The sequence below is a fragment of the Chlorocebus sabaeus genome, chromosome 20 (genome assembly GCF_047675955.1).
Source record: "Chlorocebus sabaeus isolate Y175 chromosome 20, mChlSab1.0.hap1, whole genome shotgun sequence".
Lineage (NCBI taxonomy): Eukaryota > Metazoa > Chordata > Mammalia > Primates > Cercopithecidae > Chlorocebus > Chlorocebus sabaeus.
The window spans coordinates 32557814-32578278 of record NC_132923.1 but is presented as its reverse complement, the minus strand read 5'-3'; the positions used below and the strand labels follow the sequence as shown (position 1 = coordinate 32578278).

General features: G+C 36.4%; 1 pseudogene; it reads right to left on the bottom strand.

Annotated features, from left to right (window-relative positions):
- Positions 1-19608: 19608 nt before the first annotated feature.
- Positions 19609-20130, bottom strand: LOC103225892 (ferritin light chain pseudogene; annotated as a pseudogene).
- Positions 20131-20465: the final 335 nt, after the last annotated feature.

The window sequence follows — 20465 nt, the reverse complement described above, 5'->3', positions numbered from 1 at the left end:
TGGGAGGCAATCAAACAGCCCAGCAAAGACGTTGAAGGCTGAAGTGACATTGGAACCACAGTCCACAGAAGATAGTTGGAACCTGTGGTCTGAAAAAGACTGCTTATTTTAAGAGAGAGAGAGAAAAAAAAGGAGAATTAGAAGGTACTCAATTCCTTAAAGCACTGGATTAGAGAAAAACTTGGGATAAGCATACGGTCAATTCATTCAAAGGACCAACTGGATTAGATGCCGTCTCTTAGACAAAAAGAGATTTATGCTCACATCCACTATCAAAAATAAACCAGCTAACATTGTAGCTCTGGTAGAAACATGTTTAAGTAGAAATACGAGAAACATAAAAACAGAACAAAACCAAACATCATGTCTGATCTGCTCATTTTTTCCCCAGGCGTTTAGAATACCATTTTATAAAATGTGCTTAATAATTGAAATCTTAGAATATCAATGCTTTAAAAATTATAAGTCAGATTAACCCTACTAAACATTTAATCTTACAGGTGTATGGTTTTATATAGAAAACATTCTTTAAAGTTTAAAAAGCTTTTAAATCATAAATATATATTTTTAGGCTAACAGTGGCTCATGCCTATAATCCCAGTACACTGGGAGTCCAAGGGAGGAGGACTGCCTGAACACAGGAATTTGAAACCAGCCTAGGCATCATAGTGAAATTCTGTCTCTGTAAAATTAAATATATATAGTTTAAAAAAAAAAATAAGTCATTGCTTTTGAGTTATATTTTCTTTTATTTTTAAGTGCAAGTGAATGATTACTAACAGTGACACATTTTCTATTTTTATCTAGAAAAATATTAGATGAAATCTAGATATTAATTGATGAAATGAATAATTCCCCAAGGATAACAGCTATTTATTCATGAATTATAAAAGACAAATTATTTATAACACTCTAGAATGCAGCTTAATTTTGAAACAATTTGAGGTAGGCACTAATAATTTTCCCTTATGAATTTAATTGTGTGATTCAAAGATATTTTTACTTCTGCTTCAGCTTAGTGGCATTTCAAATTTCTAATAATTGGATTACATTTAAAGATTCAAAAGGTAAAAAAGATTTAGATTTTATTTTTCTCATTTTATAAACCAAAAACACATTTCCCTGATCTCTTTTCTCACATTCACCAAAGGGGAAAAGAAAGTACAATATAATTAATAATAAGTAAAAAATTAAATACCATTGTTTTATTCCTATGCCCTATTTGGTAGTATGTTTCAATAGTGTTACAGTTTCTTTAATGGCTTTTAACCTATCCAGATTTACTATTTCTCCTTGTGGATATTGCAATATTATTTTTTGAAGAAGAATCTTTCATTAATCTGTATCTTTAAATATTTAAATCTATACAACTCATTTTAAATTTCTATCTATAGTTACATCTTTTTTCATTACTAATATTCTTTCATTAAGCATTCTCTCTGTCTTAAATTTTAGTCTAGTAAGTAGTTTGCCAATTTTGTCCTTTCAAAAACTATGTTTTTCTTCTCCCCTTAATGTGTGATTTTACGTTATCATTTTGTTCCTCATCGTGTTGTAATACATCCTTTTCACTGTTGCTCTTGAACCCCACTTCCTTTGGCTTCATTTTTCCTTTTGTAGAAATAATGATTTATGATTCTTAATGTCTTAAAAGTTTTGATTGCACTCATTGAAAATTTTGCAGTGCATAAACTTTTTATATTTACAGTTCTATCCTCTCAACACTTTTCTCTTAGCATCTACCTTTGTTTATTGGTGATTTGGGATATTTTCTTTTCTTCATTCTTCATGTTGAGCCGTATCTCTATGAGGTGATGAGATATTAGTTCAAAAAAAGTTTATTCTACAATCTATGATTGCTCACCCTATGAAATTTTTCAACCTGTGGAATTGTTACAGTAGGTCATCAGGCAGACACGAGCAGGGCAGGAGAGGGCTCCTCCTGCAACTAGGAATGTCAGGCAACCATTAGCGATGGTCAGGGAGTTGTTAATTACCTCTCCAAAATAATAATTGGTCACAGCCAGTGCCAGGGAAAGGCAGTCTCCCTACAGATAGAAAAAAACTAAAACTGGTGATCAGCAACTTCCTAATAAGATCTCAGGAGTTGGGCAAGTATGCTCACGCGTGCACATTAAGAGGCAAAATGGCTGAGTATAACTGTTATGTGACCTTCCAGGGGCATTTGGCTGAAGGAAAGAATGCCTCAAGTGAGTATGCATTCAACTCCAGTAAACACATTGTACATGCTCCCCTCCCAAGCACGTTAGGCCACTGTACATGTGAATAGACCACCCTATGGGAAGAATCAGGGCAGAAGAGATGCAAGACCCCAGAAGTATGCCAACACAGAAATCCCCAAGTCAAAAGGTCTGGGAATGACACTAATTGGAACTTTGGCTCTGTCAGCTCCTTACGACTTATCACATGGTTTTTGTTCCTGTTACGCTCCAGGGCCAAGTTTTCTGGTGGCTTTTGAAGTAGACTGTCTACCTACATAGGACCTCACTCTGTGGCCCTTTAAGAATCCCACCTATTGGCTTTTATGAGCTAGCACCCCTTTGAAAGAAGGGGAAATTCCTCCTTTGCTCTCTGTGAGTTCTTACCCCAAGAACTCCAAGTCCTCTGGAGTTTACCACTTTATGTCAAGAGGGCAAATAAATGTTGCCCTTTCAAATCCAAAGGCTGCTGTTTTTGTGAGCATATAAAGGCCCTTACATAAGTATTCCTCATGCATCCTCTCACTTCCTCCCGTAACCCCCATTTCTCTAATTACATCCACATCCTTCTCAACATGCATCAAGACCTCCAAGGCCATATTCTAAGGGGGGAAGCAAGGAAGTGCAGCTCCTGCAAAACAGGCTTCTTGTCTACTTAAATAATGTAGGAAATGGGAGTCTGAGGAAAAGGTAATCTTTTATTTATTTATTTATTTATTTTATTTTTTTCTAGAATGCTCTGAGCAAGAGTCACTATAAGATCATGGAGTCAAGGATATAGGCTGGCCCAAGGCCACAGGCACAAGAGGCACATAGAGCAGAGATGAAGGTTAGTCCCAGGCTAACAGGTTGCCATTAGAACACAGATGAAAGGTTAGGGGTACAAAGTAAGACTAGTTGTTCCAGAATCCCAAGGATAAATAAGGGGTTCACTGTTCACTCCAGTATCTTCTCTGTTCTCAAGTACATAATTGTGGCAAAATGGTACCAATGGTACATGGTAAGACTAGTTCATTCTGGAACCCAAATAACAACGTGGGACACCCCACTCAGGATCATAGAAAAGTAGAGGGGGCACCTTCCTTTTTCCTTTTCCTTTTTTTCACCTCTGTTTTCTCTTCACAGGTGGGTAACTGCAACTTCATCCCATAGGAAATGTCCCTCAGATGCATCCCCGCAAACTAGGAAAAGTTTGATTCTCTCAAACCTTAAAACAAAAAACTAGTTTTTCTTTGTATTACTTTTTGGCTTAAAAATGAACTGGGAGGGGCAGGTGCTGTGACTCGTGCCTGTAACCCCAGCACTTTGAGAGGCCGAAGAGGGCAGATCACTTGAGGTCAGGAGTTCAAAACTAGCCTGGCCAACATGATGAAACCCCATCTCTACTAAAAATATAAAAATTAGCTGTGTGTGGTGGCAAGCACCTGTAATCACAGCTACTCGGGAGGCTGAGGCACGAGACTTGCTTTAACCCGAGAGATGGAGGTTGCAGTGAGCTGAGATCGTGTCACTGTACTCCAGCCTGGGTGACAGAGCGAGACTCCATCTAAAAAAACAAACAAACAAACAAACAAAAAACTGGGTGGCAATTACAAAAGTCAGCCTTGGAACCCAAGGACCCCGTGCAGGACGTCCTCAAATTCACCTTCTCAGTCTTTTATAACTGAGAGTAGAATAAAGAGGACTGGGATCAGAAAAAGGAAAAATGCAGAGACAGGAGGCAGACTCAACTAGGGGCTGCTTTACAAGCTCTCCAGCACCCTCCAGGTTGCCCTAAGGATAGGCTTCCAGGAACTGCCATTGGTGCAGGAAGCCAGGCCACTGGAAGGCAAACTGCCCCAATGGCATAAACATAGGGAAAAGCCTGTGTGGCTTGCCTTCTCTACCACAAGGGCCCCCAGGACAGAATTCCAACTCTTAATGGCCTTTAGTGGAAGGGGCTCTCTGCTACAGCAGCTAACAGCTCAGAAATCAACAGAACAAAGCCAAGGGCAACTCTGGAGGTGGCAAGTAAAATTATAAATGCTCCTTTTGCATTCAAAAGCTGCCTACTCTGTGCTAATCTCTTTCTCTAAGCAACTCGCCTCCAAATAATGTTGCACAATCAGGGCGAATGATATCCCCTTTCTTCAAAAGGAAAGATTCATACTCCTTTATATTACTTAAGGGATCAATTACTATTCTCCCACCAGTCCCTGGTAAAGTTGAAATACTCTAGACTTCCGTAGGGCAAAAATAACGCTTTCCACAATTTGTGCTCACTTAATATTTACTCAACCTCTGAATTCATTTTTCTCTCTAATATCCCTATTTCTCCCAGACAAGCTAATTAAATTGTTAACCAATAACTTCAGCCTGAACAGTCCTACCTCTGGGGTTTAGAAATAGCCCACACTTATTCAGACAAGCCCTAGAAAAAATCTAACTGAGCAATCTCTTGAGGGGTGACAACTTCTACAGTATGCAGATAACTTCTTTATCTGCTCTCCACTCACAGGATGTGCACAGTGACATGCAGTACAAACCATAACTTCCTAACAGAAGGAAAATGACTTTTGTCTAATTACAGTTATGGGTGGCATGTGCAGGATCATAGAACATAGGGAGCTTTTTCCTCCCCACAGAGAAAAACTTAAGATCAGATGGGACAGCTGGAAAAGATCCCTTTGCTACTAACAAGTGTTTGCCTGAAATTCTGATTCACTGTTGCTGCAATGGGTGGGTCTTTCTCTGACTTCACTGAGCTCCTTGTCTTCCCCAACCCACTGCAGTCAATGCTTTTCTCTCCCTCTTTCTCTCCTTTCCCTTTCCTATCTTTTGTGTTAGAACATGCATTCCTATTCTCCTGTTTTCTCTGTGTGTGTTCTAAAATGGACAACTGAGGGTGTCAGGCCTCTGAGCCCAAGCGAAGCCATCGCATCCCCTGTGACTTGCAGGTATACGCCCAGATGGCCTGAAGTAACTGAAGAATCACAAAAGAAGTGCAAATGCCCGGCCTCGCCTTAACCAATGACATTCTACCACAAAAGAAGTGAAAATGGCTGATCCTTGCCTTAAGCGATGATATTATCTTGTGAAATTCCTTTTTCTGGCTCATCCTGGCTCAAAAAGCTCCCCCGCTGAGCACCTTGTGACTCCCACTCCTACCCACCAGAGAATAACCCACCTTCGACTGTAATTTTCCTTTACCTAACGAAATCCTATAAAACGACCCCACCCTTATCTCCCTTCGCTGACTCTCTTTTTGGACTCAGCCCCCCTGCACCCAGGTGAAATAAACAGCCATGTAGCTCACACAAAGCCTGTTTGGTGGTCTCTTCACACGGACGCGCATGACATTTTGGTGCCCTGACTCGGATCAGGGCACCTCCCTTGGGAGATCAATCCCCTGTCCTCCTGCTCTTTGCTCCGTGAGAAAGATCCACCTATGACCTCTAGTCCTCAGACCAACCAGCCCAAGGAACATCTCACCAATTTTAAATAGGGTAAGCGGCCCCTTTTTACTCTCTTCTCCAACCTCTTTCACTATCTCTCTACCTCTTTCTCCTTTCGGTCTTGGCACCACCCTTCAATCTCTCCCTTCTCTTAATTTCAATTCCTTTCATTTTCTGGTAGAGACAAAGGAGACACGTTTTATCAGGGGGCCAGTTTGAAACTTTCCAGTCTGGTATTGGTTGCTAAGAGAAGTGACTAATGTCTATGTTTTGTCTGGCATATTTTGCTCTGGCCAAAGTGGAAAATATTAATTTGGCTACTCCATGAAACCACTTGGGCAGCATCTTACAATATTAAGAGGATTTTTGGTCTGTGGTTTCATGAAATAAAAAGATAATAGTAATTTTTCTTTGTTTTGCAGCTTGGCCCCCAGGGCTACAATACAGAGAGCAAGGTTGCTAGGGCTGCTCAGGGAAAGGGAACCCAGAAACCTGGCATGCTGACAAAAGGGTAAATTCTTATCAGTCAGAATTACAGCCTCTTTCTCTATGCAAATCTACTGTAGCAATGGTAAAAATCACTGTCTCCTCTGCAACATTTTCATTAGTAAGAAAAAGGATTTGTGAAGCTAGTTTCAGATTGTAGCGAATCTGGTGTACTTTGTGCTATACATTTGTCTTTCTGTGTTGTGCTATGTTGGAGAGTGATACCTCAGGACAGAACATGGGCTTAGGATCTCATAGCCCACTGGTCAAGGCAGCCTGGAAAACTTCAGTTACAAACTTTACTGCAGGTCCTTGAAACCAACCAACCAAAAAGCTAGATGAAGTTTCCCTCTTGTCTTGTTTTACCTCCTTGGGAGCTTGATCTTGTAACCATGTGGCAATACTTTCTTTTATTCTCTGCTGTCTGGAGGACAGGAATTTTTGAGTTTATGTTATAGTTAGCACTGTTTTTTTTTTTTTTGAAATGGAATTTCACTCTGGTCTCCCAGGCTGGAGTGCAGTGGCTCTATCTCAGTTTACCACAATCTCTAACTCCCAGGTTCAAGCTATCTCCTGCCTCATCCGCCTGAGTAGCTGGGATTACAGACACAGGCCACCACACCCAGCAAACTTTTGTACTTCTTTCCTTTTTTTTCTTTTTTCTTTTTGTAGAGACAGGGTTTCATCCTGTTGGCCAGGCTGGTCTCGAACTTTCAGCTTCAGGTGATCTGCCCGCCTCAGCCTCCCAAAGTGTTGGAATTACATGAGTCACCATGCCTGGCCACACTAAAAATTATTTTGAGTGAATTAAAAGCCACTGACAGCTCAAAATTGGCTGCCTCCAGGAACCTTCTGGAAAGAGCAATGAAAACTGCCCAATTCTGTAGCTCAGCAGCTAAGTCTTCACCATTTTATAATGGTGGCCAAGGCTCAATTCCTGGTGTAGGGAATGAGTCCTTTCACATTTACCTGAGACCTTTAGCATTTATGGATTCTCTGCCCCTCCAAAATCAACTTCTGACTTCCCTTCTTGAATTTTCCTTTCTCTGAGCACCTGTGGGGTTACTTACCTCAGAATCTCCTTCTGGCTTATGCCCCTTAGTCAAATTCCTTCTTCTGAGGAGGCAGGAATTGAGGTTGCTGCAGACCCATATGGATTCGAGGCCAGTAACAGAAATTTTTTCTGTTAGATTTTTCTGGTAGATTCTGGGAATATCTCTCCCTTTACACACACACACACACACACACACACACACACACACACACACACACACACACACAGAGTGTCTTTATCTCTCCAAATATCACTTGTTGCTCCTTCTTTATTAGATATGTTGAAATGTCTTGCTCCATTTTCTGTGTTTCTTAGTTTTTCTTTAGTATCATTGATTATTTAACCTTTCTGTGCTACATTCTTAAAGATTTTCTGCATTATTGTAATCAATTAATTTTTCTTCAGCTATATCCAATTGCTAAATTCACTTTTAGTTGTAACTATTTATGTTGACATTTTTACTGATTTTTTAATCCCCAGAGTTCCTGTAGAAAATTGCTTTGTGTTTAGCTTCATAACTGTCCTTTCTTATTTAAGAAATTCTTATTTTTACATATATTATTTCATCACTTTATACAATATCTATAAATATAGTTGCTTTATAGTTATTTTGGATTACTCTAATATCTTTTCTTTTTCTTTTGGCATTTTGTTCAGTGTGTTGTTTGTCTTTCTTGGAAGTATATGCTCTTTTAAATTTGGTATTTTACGTTTAAGAGCTAATCTCCTGACCAAGTTCCTCCCTTTATGGTAACTTACTGTTTGCTTAAATCCTGGTCCCTCAGAATGGATTGGTCTTTAGTTCAAAGTCTTCCTTGTGACTATAGGTGCTGAACCTTTAGGTTCTGATCCCATGTGTTCACAGCAGCAACTTGGGAAGCCCACTGAAGCTCTTTTTCTAATAAATGAGCTTTTTATTTTTTTTTTAAATAAATGGATAACACAGTTCCAGCTTTAGACTTAATGAGTGGATCCTGATTGTAATTTTCTGCCAAATGCGAGATACTTGTCTTCTTTTCTCAGGTGGCCTTCGAATTCGCATGCCATTTGTCTCACATCAAATCACAAAATTCAGTACCTTCTCACCATCATGAGATTAATTTTTATTTTTCATCAAGATATTTCTTTCTTATTTTCAAATACGCATACATATTTTTAAACAACGGTACTAAAGTGCACTTGTGTACAACTGTAGTTTGTGTACAATGAAATGTACTCATTTTAAAGGCATGCTTCATTGAGTGTTGACCAATGTATGCACAATCAAGGGATATAATAAAGGTATATAACAGCTCCATTACCATATCAAGTTTCTTTGTGTTCATTTTCTTATTGTTTCTATAATGTTAGAAACCATTTTAAAGTTATAGAAAAATTGTAGCACAAATGACTTTTTTCCTAAACCATTTGAAAATAAGTTGTCAAATCGATGCTCCATCACCCTGAATATAATTTGGATAATTCTTAAAAACAAACCTGTCTCCGTATATAACCACACTTATGACTATCAAAATAAAGAAATTGACAGTCATACATTACTACCTATAATCTTCAGACCTCACTCAAATTTTTCTTTATTTTTCAGTAAGGTACCTTATGGCAAAATAATATTGTTCAAAATAATGTATTATATTTAGGTGACAGGTCTTTATAAGTCTCTTCCAGTCGGAACATTTCTGCAGTTTTATTTTCACTTCTATGACTGAAATTTAAAGATAACAGATCCATTATTTTGCAGAATGCCCTCAATTGTTTTTTGACTGATATTTTCTCATAACTAGATTTAGATTATGTTTCATTGGCAAGAGTATTAGACAAGTAATATGTATTCTCCTCATTGCTTTCTGCCAGTTGTGTACAGGTTCCGGTTACCTTTCTTATTACTGTGTTGTTTACTTTGATTCTTTCACCAAAATCATGTATTAACAGCTTTCTCCCCTATGAAGGGATTCTTTTGCCCTTTATAATTATTGAATAATTTGTGCAGAGGTGCAGTACTTTGGAATAACTCAATATAATATTCAACTTTCAATATATTAGTATATTTATGTATTATTTCAGTGTGGATGCATGTATTATCATTTAATGGATAACAACTTATTGTTAATTTTTATTTTGATATTGATCTTTTCTTAGAGTTGGCCAATCAGAGAGAGTGTGCCTTCAAGCTGGCTTCTATGTCCTCTGGACATGTCCCCATTCTTCTTTAAGCACTTCCTTGCTATCTGTCACAATAAATGTTCCAGGCTCATTTTCCAAATGCCCTGCTCCACCTCCAGATTCAGCCATTTCTCCAAGGAGTCTTGATTTCTTTTAGTGGATAATAATATTTATAATTCAGCACGTGAATACTAAGTGCGCTCATTACTATTGGGGTTTTATTGTGCCCAGATTCTCTTAGCAAATAGACATATAACACATACATCCATATATATACACACACACACATATGTATGTATATATGCACACATTATGTATACATATGTGTGTGTACATGTGTGTGTTTATACCTGTATGTATATAGCTCACCCCAGGCGCTACCCTCATGTTGGTGCCATACTTACTCCACTCAGATTCTGATAGCCCACATCAGGTTGCACATGTGCATGAACAGCCTCCTCGCAGGACTTGTGCTGGACGCCCAACCCACGCCAGGCCCACAACCTGTGACGGTGCCTTCTTGTTCTGCTCCAGCATGACTCTCAGTGCCAGTTGTTCTTCTGCACCTTCAAATGTTAGTCTTCATTTTGGTTATATTGTTCTTTCCTTCCTTTCCTTTTTCTTTTCAACCTGTAGGATATTATGTGATTAATTATTCATTGTTTATCTATATTTGTTTTCTTTCTTTACACTGGTTCCTGCTTTCTAACCTAAACTATCTGCCTATACACTGCCTAATTTTCCTCATGCCACACGTTCATCATTTTCCTTCCTTTCACTTTTAGACGTTTTAAAAAAGTCTGTGTTCTTTCTCTTCTCATTCTCAGCCAATCACTATCATCTTGTTTTGAGTCTCATTATTCTAGTAAAAATGATCTCTTTAATTTTAACGGTGACTTCACAAGTTAAATACAGCCTCCTGTTTCAGTTTTTAAGCTGCAAAACTTAGTTTTATCACATTATTTTTGAACAAATAAAATGAAGAAAGATTCACTGAAAGAATTACTACAGCTCCTAAAATTCTAAGAAATTCAGGCCTATTGATAGAACAACCCAATAAAATCAAAGAAAAAATATTCTTAATAGTATAACAAAATTAACATATCAGAACTTTCAAATAAATTAATTTATATCTGTGCTTAATAATATTTTTCAAAATTTAAATAACATTATAAATGGAACATTACAATTACTTTATATCATATATCATATAATATTAGTAAGATCCCAGTAATACTTATTTCCAAACTACCTAGCATTTAGGATATTATGTTACAATAGATTTTTAACTTTAACTTGTACACACACACACACACACACACACACACATATGCACATGTATATGTATTTAGAGACAGAGCCTTGCTCTGTTACCCAGGCTGGAGTGCATGCAGTAGTGCAAACATGGCTCACTGCAGCCTGACCTCCTGGGCTCAAATGATCCTCCTGCCTCAACCTTCTGAGTGGCCAGGACTACAGGGGTGTGCCATCATGCCCAGCTAATTTTTTAATTTTTTTATAGAGATGGGGTCTTTTTGTGTTGCCCAGGCTGGTCTTGAACTCCTAGTGTGAAATAATTCTCTTGCCTTGGTCTCTCAAAGTGTTGGAATGACAGATATAAGCCACAGAACCAGGCTTTTAGTTTTGATAGCAATAAAAATTATTTTTATACTAAAATATAGATTAATAAATAGGTAACTTCTGTTTATAATAAGGAAAACTTCTTGTGTGTCTTGAAAAACTTTGAGAAAAAGGTCAATCATGGAATGGTTCGGGAAAAATATTTAAAAAGATGCTTTCTCTGTGTGTGTGTGTGTGTATATATATAAATATATATATAAATATATATATGAATATATATAAATATATATAAAAATATATAAATATATATAAATATATAAATATATATATAAAAATTTGAGTGCCAACACAAATCATCTTACCTTTATAAATTGATGGAAATTACATTATTTGGATGCGCTTTAAAGCACTTAAATTTATAAATATTTGGTGAGAATGCCTAATCACATTTATATCTCCCTTGTTTAAAAGATTTATCACATGCTGGCAAAGGCTAAATATGGTCTGGTTAACTGATTTAGCATACAAATATTTGCCTGGGAGCAAGCTGTGTAACCATGCTTTATTATAACTGGTAATTGGGTAGCTGGCAAAGGATAGATAACTCTGAGAGAAGGAAACACAAAAAGTAGTTCAGGCTGTTTATTCCAATCCCAATATGCACATTCACAGGAAAATTGTGTGCTTTATAACTACACTTGTAAGTTAAGGATTAATTTATTTTATCAAATGTTTATTGAGTACCTACTATGTCACTGGGCTAGTTGCTAAACAACAAAATTGAATAAAAGGCATAGTTGCCCTAAAGAATTGATCTTATCATTTAGTGACTTAAGTGTTGAAAACTGATACACAAGCAGCACATTTCATTATAAGCTGCTAAGTGCATGATAAGGATATGTTCAAGATGTTTTTGCGCTGATTAAGAAGTCCCTGAGACAATATCAGTCCTGAGGCTAAGACACTTTAATACACAAATGACTTTGTGTGATGATGTTTTCCTTTTGTCATCAGAAAATCCTGTACAATGATTTAAGCCTCTATGCCTTGGATATAAAGCTGCTCCTGACACTTGCCTATAAACTTGATTCTGAAAGTATGTATATGTAGCATGTGTCAAATGTAAATATGCAATAAGGATTTAGTTACAGTTATTTGTTTCAAAATATCTTTTCATCTTTTAAATGTTTCAGCAGATCAATTATGAAAGCACTGCTCAGTCTTGATATGGCAGGTTACATGGCCTGTGCTTGTTTGACTGCTCCCATTAAATCACATTCTTACTCAGTTGGCATTCTGAGAAGGGGAAGCCCAAGGATATCTCTGGTATTTTGACAAGTAGACTTTGCAATACACAGGAGGAACTGCTATTCCTCCTCTGGTCAAGAGAGGACAGCCCAGCTCCTTCTCAAATATGTATTTGTCAGGAGTATGAAAACCAAAGTCTTTTTGCTCCTCCTTGACTAGCCATCTTTCCCTTTCCTAACAAGGTCTCTGGAAGATAGAGAGAGAATCTTCTGCAAACAATTTTTATTTGCATTTGTTATAATTAATGTAGTTAAAAGTTATACATTCTTTCAGATTCATCTCTTTATTGAATTGTGTGCCATTAGATCACTTTTATTTTGTGGAGCTTTAGTATTTTTCTGTTTGTACAAAATGTAACACTTTTATAATTTGATTGGAGTAGATTTTACATGTGAATACTCAATGTGAATTATGTGAATACTCAATGGTTTTTTATTGGATTTATCAAGTTGTGCAAAATACTAGAAGTCAGTTTTAGAACATTTTCAGCAACCCATTACGATCATTAATGTCCACTGTTAATCTTTACCTTGCCATCTGTCCCCATCTCCCCACCATAGAAAACCATTAATCTACCCTGTGTCTATAGATTTGTCTTTTCAGAATATTTTCTATAAATTAGAATCATGAAATATGTGGTGTCTTTTATCTGGCTTCATGTACTTAGCATGTATCAATAGTTCATTCTTTTTACCATTGAATAATAATTCATTGTAATGGTATTCCATTGATATGTCTCTGAATTCACCAGTTGATGAACAATTAAGTTGTTTTCAATTTTTGGCTTATGAAAAAATGCTGCTAAGAACATTCATGTGCAAGTCTTTGTGTGGTTATGTAAGATTTAGCATTTTTTGACATCATATTGTTGTCCTCAGTTTAGTATCATTTGAAATCAAAATCAAGTATGTGTTTTCTATTTATATGATTATTGTGAAGATGAATTGTAATGTGTGAAATTGAATTATGCTTTCTTTATCCACTTTTAAAGCTCTCCTTTGAGATTATAAGTTAAAATGTAAAAACTTGTTTTTGATTTTTTAATGTTTTTCTTACTTAAAATTTTCATTATTGTACTCTTACGCTGTCTTCTAGGAAAGTTTCTGTCATCTTTTTTATAAGTGTTTCTACTTTCTATATCAAAAATCTTGTCCCTTACTGTCTCATATATCGCACTAATTTATTAACAAGCAAATTTTGTTTTCCTAATAATTTTGCTTTGTTCTACATATTTTAATTTTATTTGATCCAGATCCTTTTAATAATTCTACTTTCAGTTCAACCTTCCCTTTCCTTATGGCTCTCAGTTTCTTTTATTTTCCACCTTATTCATCTTTGACAGTAAATATTGTCTCAGGTTTTAATCTTTTTAAAATTATTTATGCTTTCTGATTTAACACCCTTTCTCATCACTTACTCAGCTACTCAATACCTAAGTTTTTTTGTACATAAAATAAAAAAAAGTACCAAATTGGTTAATAGTCAATAATGACAAATCAGTTTCCTAATAGATGGATAAATAGAATAAAACCTGGTACCAAAGAAATACACAAAGAAATATAATCTAACTAAGTGTGAGGGAATCTTCCAGAGCTTAAAATAACAAATAGTAAGAGAATGACTTAATACTAGTCAGAATTTTAGATCTCACTAAAAAGGAAATTAATTATTTGAGTGCCTGAAGTATATCTGGGCTACAGTAGGTTTCATAAATGTTTTAAGTTATTTAATCTATTTTAATAGTAACATGATTTACTTGAATGCAGTTCTTTGTCTCTTACCAACAAAACTGAGGTTCAGAAAGGTTAGGATTGTAGAGAATTCTGGATAGGGTCTTTTGGCTTTGCTTCTATAACACTACACACTTCTTTTGCCAGTTTTTATATTGGACTGTGTCATTCATTGTACATGCCCTTAGATAGCATATATAAGTAAGAGCTGGCTGTGGCCAATACTATCTCATACCAGTCCAAATTGTATACCTGATCCTTGTTTACTAACAGAAGCTCTCTGTTACCTCGGACAATGGGCTGATTCATGGAATGCCCTGTGCTCTGGGCTCCCTGCTTAGTTGTGGTGTTGGAGGACAGGGAAGCCAGGAAGGGCAGGTCCAACTGAAGGTCCTCTGTGGCAACTACCAAATACCTAGCGCTTCCTCAGTTCTAAATTATCTGCTCAGGGATGGAGGGCAGTTTAAGCTCCTAATCTGGGAGAGCGGGTTCTCCAGATGCCTTGAGATCTGCCGGGGTGTGGGGCAAAGAAGGTTCCCTTGCACGAAGATCTCCACACAGGACAGGTTGGGTGACCCGGGCTGTTGCACCAGGCAAGTAGCCTAGAGATTTGCCTGGGCATAAAACAGAGAGAGTCCCACAATAATAACAACAACAACAAAAAAAGCAACAAGTGGGACCAAATTAAACAAGAGCTTTTGAATAGAAAAAAAAAAAAAATCTATCAACATAGTAATAGACAACCTATGGAATGAGATAAAATATTAGCAAGCTATGCATCTGGCACAGGTCTAATATTCAGAATCTATAAGGAAATTAATCAAACAAGCAAAAAACAAATAACCCCATTAAATATTCCCACAAATAACCCATTTAAAAAATGGGCAAGAGACCTGAACAGACACTTCTCAGTAGAAGACATACAAGCAAGAAACAAAGATGAGAAAATGCTCATCATCACTAACCATCAGACAAATGCCAGTTAAAACTACAATGAGATATTATCTCATACCAGTCCAAATGGCCATTATTAAAAAGTCATAAAACAACAGATGCTGAAGCTGGAAAGGCTGCTGATAAAATAGAATGCTTATATACTTTTGGGAATGTAAATTAGTTCAGCTACTGTGGAAAGCAGTTTGGAGATTTATCAAAGAACTTAGAACTACCATTCAACCCAGAAATCCCATTGCTGGGTATAGCTCCAAAAGAAAACAAATTGTTCTACCAAAAAGACACATTTACTTGCATGTTCATCTTAGTGCTATTCACAATACCAAAGACAAAATCAACCAAGATGCCCACCTATGGTAGAGTAAATAAAGAAAATGTGGTACATATACACAAAAGGATAGTGTACAGTCATACAAAAGAAAGAAATAATGTCCTTCGCAGCAATATAGATATAGCTGGAGGCCATTATCCTCAGTACATTAACGGAGGAACAGAAAACCAAATACCACATGTTCTCACTTATAATTGGGAGCTAAACACTAGGTACTAATTGACATAAAGATGGCAGCAATCGACACTAGGGACTACTAGAGGGGGGAGGTGGGAAGGGGGTAAAGGGGTGAAAAAACTCCTGAGTATGATGCTTAATACTTGGGTGATGGGATCATTCAGACCCAAAACCTCTGCATCGGGGAATATATACCTAGGTAACAATCCAGGACATGTACTCCCTGAATCTAACATAAAAGTCGAATAAAAAAGAAAGATTAAGAACTTTTCTGAAAGTCACACAGCTATAAGAATTTATGTGTAGAACTGGATTATAACAAAGTTGTTATAAATAAAAAGTGTGTTCTTTTTACTATAGTACATTCACACTGGTTATAATAAATGTCTTTAAAACTTTAATCAGCTCACATAATCTTGGGGTTTTAATTTACTATTTCTTAAATTGTCTCTGGGAGAAAATAGATATTGTGAACTCCATTATGCCCTAAAAATGTGTAGAACTATCTACATGTCCCTGCCATATGCTATTTCATGGATGCCATACCAAAGCCTTTCTACTGCAAGCTCCACTGACTCATTCATTGCCTGGGAACTTTCTCTATGTCTCAAAGATCCTTACACAATTCAAAATTCCAAGGAATTAACTTCTTTGGGAGCATCCTTCAACTACTGGAGTTCTTGCGCTTCAGGTGTGAAAACAGGGAAGGGTGCTCTTTAAAATCTCTCCGGGGTGATTGAGCGCTAGATAAAAACAGTAATAAATCATTCATAAACACTAATTAGCATTCCATTTTATTGGCATTTTATCTTTCTTTGTTGCACTTTTCCTCTGCTCCATCGGTGCTCCCTGGGATCAGATCCTCTCCCACAAATACTATGTGTATTCAAGTCCATGTCTCAACATCAGCTTCTGAGGGAATGCAACTTAAAACAAGGGAATAATGTACTGTGAAAATATAAATTGTTTCAAAATTTATAAAATGTATATGAATTCCTGGATGATGCGTGGAGGATTATCAAGGTAATTTAATTATCTTTGATATTGAATATTTTATATTTGAATTGAATTAAGAATTGATTTGTGAGAAGAAAAATGACTCAGTATTTCCTGTCATTGTTTTTTATTTCATTTTCTTTTAATTGGACCATATTTAGGCATATAAAACTAATTATTCTTTTAATTATTCAAGCATTTAATTTCTAGTAACCAAATACTTAATTAAGTGTAGTTTTCAATATACTGAATATTTCACATTAATCTAAACATGTGTTATAATAAATACCTAGTCTATTAATACTCATTCCTTTTGATAAATATCATTAGAAAAAATTTGCTGTAGAACATTATATTTGAATATATTTATTTAACAGTGATGTCAGCATTATTATTGTAATTTTATTGCTAGTTATTAAAAGTATGTCTATGTGTTTATACTAAGCATATATTTTTCTATTATGAATGTTTTTCCTTTTCTTATAGAAATGATAAAGAATCCCTTGGATATCAGATCTGATACATTTAAATATGTAAAGATTACAATTTGATTCCAGGAGCTGGAGTTTGTCTAATTGTGTTTTTACATATTTTTGGAGAAAATCACTCTGATCATCCTGAGATGGTTAGAAACATAGAAATTATAAGTAGATACCACACATAAAAACTGAATACACTAGAACTGCACGCTTTACTGTTTGTTCTTAGAAGTGTTTCATTTCTAGAGAAGCATCCTGCTGCTGTGGTTATCTTTTTCAGAGGTTGCTCAAATTCCATGAGGACTTCTTTTGGATAGCTTACCACAAAGATTACATTCTCTTTGGAGTTCAGATACCATACATCAAAACACTGGAGCTTTTGCAAGTTTTCTCTCAACAGGGGAAATGTATCCCCTACAAACTAAAGGCAAAGTCAAAAGAGCAGTAAACAACTTTCTAACTTTCTTCTCCTGGTTTCTTTCCTTCATTAAAAAATATGACCACACTATGCTCTTCTTACAGTATACTTCATTATTCACACTAAATCAATGACATGAATGTTGTAAGTATATAATTGCAATAGGCACATTCTTATATTTGCTTACTTCTTTTGGTTTATGGCTTGCTTAAATATAAGCGAGAAATAATCTGGATTTTGAAATAAATAATTTCTAAATTTAATTATTGCATATTTCAAAGGAGACAAATATCAGCCTTTCTGGAATAACATAATGCAAGTATATAAACAAAAGCAAATCACACGTTTCCTTCAGCTAATTGTGCTGTACCCTCTTATGTTATATTTTACCTTCTCTTGAAAATAGGGAACATTCAAGTTCTAGAATTGATTTATAACCATCAATGATTATAACCAGTGACTATCCCCTCAAGGAGGATTCCCCTTGAGTTTTATTGCACATAACCCAGTTTGAAAGAGTTACAGTGATGTTTCCAAATATAACTGTATTTTATCAAGTTCTTTTACTTGTAGTTAAGATGTTGGTTTTTTATCTAATTTTTAATTTTGTTACATACATTTATAACTCATATTTCCTTAATAAGAATGCCTACTTATTTTCCAATGTCCTTTATCCTGTTAATTGCTTTTAACCTTAAATTACACCTTGTCTTATATTAATATCACTCTACTTGCTTGCCTTTTGTTTGCATACACTTGTTATCTATTTGTTCATCTCTTAATTTTAACCTTTAATTATTACCATGCTTAGGGTGTGTTTATGGTAAAGATCATTTAGGATGTGTTTTAACCCTAAACTGATTCCTGTGTTTTAATGGAAGATTTTAATCTGTTAACATTATATGTAATTAATGACATACTAGATTTTTATTTTACTTCATATTTATTACTTATTTTACAGTTTTCTTTTTTTCACTTCATTCATGCTTGTTTCTGTGTTCAAAGTCTTCTTCATTACTCTTTCTTTTCCTTGGTAAATGGAAATACTGCACATTTCCATTTATTAACAGATATAGTCACTTTCCCTGATCTTATAATCAAGCACTATGCCCCAAATGTTTTCCCATGACAGATGTTCAAATTCCCCCAAACACAAATAAGATGGATCTTTCCAGTATTCTAATTTCCAGTACTCTCATCCCCTACTCTTTCTTCATTTTGTAGATAACATTGTAGTAATTTATTTTTCCCTTTCTTTCTTCACTTTCTCATTCTCATTGTTTTGCTTTTGTGAAAATAGTACAGCACTAATTTCTCTTAACGATAGCCCCTTTCTATTTTAAACATTCTTCTTTAGCTTTTCTACTTCTCATTTCTATGCATTTATTCAGCTTTTCTACTTCTCATTTCTATGCAGTCTATAGTTGTCCATAAGCATATCTCACAAGGTTTATGGCTCACTTCTTTCCTCTAATTATTTCCTCATCTTAAAATCCTCATTATTTTTCATTTGATGTTTGCTTAGAATCTTTATTCAGATGTTTGTCTCAAGTTTGGAGTATGATGGCAATCTATACTCCAGGAATTCTTTCATGCCCTCAAATATTTTTCTTTTTCTCTGGCAGATAAATAATATAGTTGGGTTGAAATCTTTCTCTGCCAGTAATATATCAATACTGCTCAGCTGTTTTTTAGCTTCCAGTGCTGCAAAAGGAGATGCACTTTGCCCGTCTGAATCTATATATATTTCCTAGGTAAGTTTCTTTTTTTTCCTCTCTCTCTAGAAGCTTACGATATTTCCTTTCAATCTAACACATGTTATTATGATTTTCATTATTGTGTATCTAGCCTAGAACTTAGGGAGATTTTTGATTTACAAACTGATGTATCTTCGATCAGTTTTTACTTCTATTATTTGTTTAACTATTGTCTCGCCATTTTTATTAGTATATTATTATTATTTTTTTCATTTGTGCTGCTTCTGAAACTTTTATAGTTCATGTTTTAGGGCTCCTGAATCTATACTCCAGTCCAAGTCTCTTGATTTTTGTATTATGATTTCTCTATTTTTGCACTGTTTTTCTTTTCTTTCTTTTTTCTTTTTTTTCTTTCTTTTTTTTTTTTTTCCCTGCTTCATAAAGCTTTATTTCCACTTGTTCCAAGGATTGAGAGAGTGCTCCAGGGTAGTTCAAAAAGCTGCCTAGTGGCTCCTAGAAGGCTTAGGCAGAAGCCCTGTTGCTTTACGAGGGGCCCTTCAGAAGTCGCTGGGCACAGTAGTTCCCTAGTAGGGCTTGAGAGTGAGCCTTTCAAAGAGATAAGTCACCCAGCCCAGCCTCTGGGCTGGCCAGCGTATGGTGATGGGTAAGGTGGTCACTCATCTTCTTGAGGAGTTTTACTTCCTTACGTAGGAAGTGACTCTCCAGGAAGCAAGAGAGATGGGATTCTGTGTGGGTACAACCGAGGGTATGAAGATCCGAAAGGGCCTGATTCCGTTTTTAATCCAGGTTATGGTGGCTTCCGTCGCGTCCAGGGTTTTATCCCACTCATGTTGAGCCGGCATCTGGATGTCATGAAAGAGATCGTGGCCGCCATGTTGGTTTTGCATTTTCAGATGTTCTGTGCCCTCGCGCTTCTCCTCGGCCAGTTCGCCAAAGTGACCCACGCCTTCCAGAGACACATTATCGCGGTGGGAATAGAAGCCCAGACAGAGGTAGATGTAGGAGGCCCGCGGGTGCAAATTGACCAGGCTGTTGATGGTTGCCTCAACCTCTGTGGAATAATTTTGACGAATCTGGGAGCTCATGGTTGGTTGGCAAGAAGAAGCTAACCACAAAAACGGTGTTGGCTGACCCCAGAAGCAGGAGATGGCTGAGAAGATGGTCCCAAAGTTTGCAAGTGGAGAGGAGATCCCAGGGTGGTCGGAGGCTGGAAGAAAGAGTCCCTGGATCTGTTCCATCCAAGCAATGTTGAAGCAAGACACAGATCTCTGGGCCCTCCGAATGGGCTGCCAATATATTTCTTTCTCTTTTGAGACAGAGTCCCCCAGGTTCAAGCACTTCTCCTTTCTCAGCAATCCCCGAGTAGCTGGGATTACTGGCACACACCACCATGCCCAGCTAATTTTGTATTTTTAATAGA